We start from the raw sequence: 4,872 nt of genomic DNA, 5'->3' as shown, positions 1-4,872 counted from the left end.
TGGTGCGATAGTTATCACCATTATTAGGGGAATATATAGACTCTTCCAAAGAGGAAATTATGACAAAGTCTCAACAATCCCCTCGACGTATCTGTTCCAACTCATGTTTCCTGTGTTAAGCCGTGGAGTTTGAACAAAGTACTTTCAGATAATGTATCATTAACCATGGCTATTAGTCGTTGAGAAGGTTTTTTGTAATTATTAAAGGAAACGAGCTTAGTCTTGAGAGCATCGAATGTTACCATCCATTTCCCCCCCCCCCTATTCCACTACAGACTGGAGGTCTTCCTCTAGGGTTTCTGTCATTGCCTTGGATATGTGTTTATTAACTTTCCCCTTGTGTTTTTTATAGAGTGTTGTGTCATCAGCAAATATACCCATCTCAGAGACAATTTTATTAGGGAGATCATGTATGAATATCAGGAATAGTAAAGGATCAAGGATCAACCCCTGAGGTTGACCCACGTTTATATCGTATTGTTTTGACGTATGACTATCGAGGACAACCTGGATTCTTCTCTTATTTTAGAAGAATTTAATTATGTTCAGTATTCATCCAGTAATATCATATGATTTGATTTTACTGAAAAAACCATCGTGCTATACCCTGTCAAAGGCCTTAGATATATCCAGGGCTTCTACCTTATCCCCTCCCACCTGCCTGATCCAGTGCATGGTATATACATTCAGAGATTACAGTTAGACTATCTGCAGTAGAACAAGCTTGCCAAAATCCATATTGATGGTCAGGTTCAAGTTTAGCAGCTATAAGGTGATGGACTAAAACTTGATTAATTATGGACTCAAATATTTTGGCAAACAGAGGATGGAGGCTAATGAGGCAATAATTTAATAGGTTAGTTCTTTTGCCAGAAATTTTGTAAACTGGTACCACAGTAGCAGTTTTCCAGCATCCAGGAAAGCAAAAATCATTAATGCATTTGTTGAAAGGTTTGGAGAAAACTGGGGTAACTTCAGTGGAGTATTTTTTGATAGTACAGCCGAAATTAGATCACATCCACATGCTTTTGAGGTGTCTAGGTTTTTATGATATCATATATTTGTTTTCCTATAGCCCTGAACCTGAAGTGCCAAGGTGAATGAGTTTTCTCTCTGACGCCTCCCATGCAGTTGAACTCAGATATCGGTGAAAGAGTAAATATATATATATATATATATATATATATATATATATATATATATATATATATATATAGTAAAAAAACTATTAATCAACCTTAGATTGAAAACTTGGATAGTGATGCTGAAACTATCTATCAAAATACACCAATTTTCAGCGATATACTAAATAGCTGAAATATCGCTCTTCAAAATAGAACAAATCTTTTCCCAAAGAATAAAACCTAATATAATTTTAAAAATTCTTACAAATGGCACAATATTAATTGAAGTAAAGAAAAGTAAAGAACTCAATGTGAAAAATTATTAAAGTGGAAAAGTTTCAATGAAATAAAAAATCAACACTTACCTTCACCAAACTGTAAACTTCTCAAAAGATATAAAGTTGTGAATTATTATTATGCACATATGCACAATAGATGCAATAAATTTTAATCGTAAAAAATTGTGACAGATGTTAAAAGAATAAATTTAAAAATAATGGAGAAACTATAAATACTTAATGCTTAATACTACAAAATTAAGTAGGATACATGAAAATTGAAACAAACCAAATCCACAAAAATGTTTAAATTGCCATCAAGAAATCATCAAGGCAGATGCTATAGACTCCCATTATGCATGTAATATAATGGATGCCCTGATGTCGATTAGCAACGTATAATGAACTAGTATAAGTTTCTGAATCAGGTGAGCAGTGCAAACCATGGTAACACAAAAGCTGCAAAACAGAGATTGAATCATAGGTGACAGTGATATTTGGTAGATGAAGTAATCGATACTTGCAAAATATTGGTTACTTTCACCGTGGCACAGCAGGATGGATGTTGATTAAGGAAAAAAAAAAAAGGAAATGAACACGTTATGTTTCTTAATTTTCCTAGAGATAAAGGTATTCCAAGGGGCCATAACTTCCGTGATACTAGAGGTTATCTCCCTTTTTAATTACTTAGAACATTACAATGCTTTTGTTTTTAAATTAGGAAAGTTTATTCAAAATGTGAGGTGGCTGGAGTATTTGTATCGACGGGTCAAACTTTCTGCAAGAGGAAAGATCGGTTAACCTTAGTAAAAGGAATGACAATTATTAATTATTATGCACAGAGGTATTTCTTTTTTGGGGGAGGGGTTGTAATAAAATCTTTTGGGTGTTGGTTTAGTATGACCTGAATGACCTGAATGACCTGAATGCTTGGGGTTAAAAGTGTTTTGTCCCTTGTTGTCTTTAGGCTTTGGCGGTGCTGTTGCATGCGTGTGGCTTCCATCTTTGGATGAGGAGTAATCAAGTTGGTTGTGTGGAGGATTTGTTGGTGGCTTAGGGATTTTTTGAAGAAGCTGACAGTTCTTGTAGTTTAGTTGTCCTTATTTTGGGCAGTAATCATGAACCCCTTCTTGTTTGTTACGGTCATTGGGTTAGGTTGGTAGGATGTGATTCAAACTGTGGTCGCTATTTATGATGACTGTATCACCCACACTGAGATCATTGGGTTTCAGGTATGCTTTTTTATCAACGTATTGCTTTATTATTTCTTGGCTTGGGTGTCACACTCCCTAATGCTAAAGTCTCCAGCTATGGGTGTGACGTGATGTGGCAGACGTTTTTTTAGGGTTTGATCAAATAGGGTTGAAGTGGTATAGTTTTGCATTGTATGGTTAAACTAACAATTTCTCATTTAATTCAACACTTTGTTGTCAAAACTTCCAACTCCATAATTCGACACTCTGTTTTCAAAACTTCCAATTCCAAAACTTGACACTCTGTTGTCAAAACTTCAAACTCCATAATTCGAGACTCTGTTGTCAAAACTTCCAATTCCAAAACTTGACAATCTGTTGTCAAAACTTCAAAATCCATAATTCGACACTCTGTTGTCAAAACTTCCAATTCCAAAACTTAACACTCTGTTGCCTAAACGTCTAACTCCAAAACTTGACACTCTGTTGTCAAAACTTCAAAATCCATAATTCGACAATGTTGTCAAAACTTCCAACTCCATAATTCGACACTCTGTTTTCAAAACTTCCAATTCCAAAACTCGACACTCTGTTGTCAAAACTTCCAATTCCAAAACTTGACACTCTGTTGTCAAAACTTCCAATTTCATAATGCGTCACTCTGTTATCAAAACTTCCATTTCCAAAACTTGACACTCTGTTGTCAAAACGTCTAACTCCAAAACTTGCCACTCTGTTATCAAAACTTCCAACTCCATAATTCGACACTCTGTTGTCAAAACTTCCAATTCCAAAACTTGACACTCTGTTGTCAAAACTTCCAATTCCAAAACTTGACACTCTGTTGCCAAAACTTACATCTTCATAATGCGACACTCTGTTGTCAAAACGTCCAACTCCAAAACTTTACACTTTGTTGTCAAAACTTCCAACTCCATAATGCGACACTCTTTTAAGTTGATTTGCACATAACTATGTGCATAGCACACCTTCTTCCAACTCGTCACCTGTTCGCTTCAAATCCATTTTTATTCACCTTTATTCTCATTTGCATATAAACGGTGACAGTCTGCGATGCTTATGTGACCATCAACCATACAACCAACAGGTTATCACCATTTTAGTCTTTCTTTCCTTTCTTTTTTTTTTGTTACACAACCGACTCTTTGGAGCACACACACATGTTAGTTACGTGTAGCAGTTGAAATTACAACAAGCACAAGCAGTCGAGCTAATTCTTGCAGCTCGAGATTTTAAATCTACTTTCTTCCTGGCTTGTCCAATCACAAGCCAGCTCTCAGTCATGTGACCGAGTGTATAAAACATGAAACGCAACAAGCTCTCTCTCTCTCTCTCTCTCTTTTTCTTGCTCTGGCTGGCAGCAGACATCGCCTGGCGTTTTGGCCCAAGCTAACGTGAGTACCACAAGCCAATATGGCTATCTTCACATGCAACATTATTTTGCTTATTATTATTATTAACCATTTGTCCACATGCGGCGCACACACTAACTTTCTTTATCATGCTACACGACTGCTCACGTCGATATAAAGATTAGTCGCACACTCCTACTATCCACTACAACATGTAAACACAGTGAATAATGTTCTCTTTTTTCTCCGTTAACCAGTCTATCTAATCTACATCTCAAGACTATCTAATCCTTTGTCCCGACTGCTACTGACTACAACACGTGTACATTGAATTATTCTCTCCTTCAACAAACCTGTATAATATTCAATCCTATCCTTACACACAAGAACACTGTTTCTCTCTTGTACATGCTACTAACGAAGATGACAAATAAAGTTGCTTTTAAATATTAGAATGAGACTTCTTTTCTTGCATTTATTCTATATACGATTTTCCTTACACATTACTTGAAAGTACTTCTTTTAAACTCCTCGGCCTAACGTTTACAGGGAATATGAACTGGAATAGATACATTGAGAGCATTGCCAAGGCTGCTGTAAGGAAGGTTGGCTCCCTCTACCGTGCTAGAAAACTACTTACGCCTGATAGTATCCTATACCTCTATAAGGCAACCATTCGCCCATGTATGGAGTACTGTTGTCACATCTGGGCTGGTGCATCTGCTTCTTGTCTCTCACTCCTGGACAGGGTTCAAAAAAGAGTCGCCAACCTGATAGGTCCTGAACTGTCATCTAGGCTTCAGCCTCTGTCCCATCGACGAGATGTTGCATCCCTCTGCCTGTTCTACAAATACTTCAATGGTGAATGCTCTGACGAACTGCAAACACTTGTACCTCCCCGACG

The sequence above is a fragment of the Euprymna scolopes genome, chromosome 14, assembly GCF_053919585.1.
Source record: "Euprymna scolopes isolate OS-2025 chromosome 14, ASM5391958v1, whole genome shotgun sequence".
Classification (NCBI taxonomy): domain Eukaryota; kingdom Metazoa; phylum Mollusca; class Cephalopoda; order Sepiida; family Sepiolidae; genus Euprymna; species Euprymna scolopes.
This window is presented reverse-complemented; position numbering follows the sequence as displayed.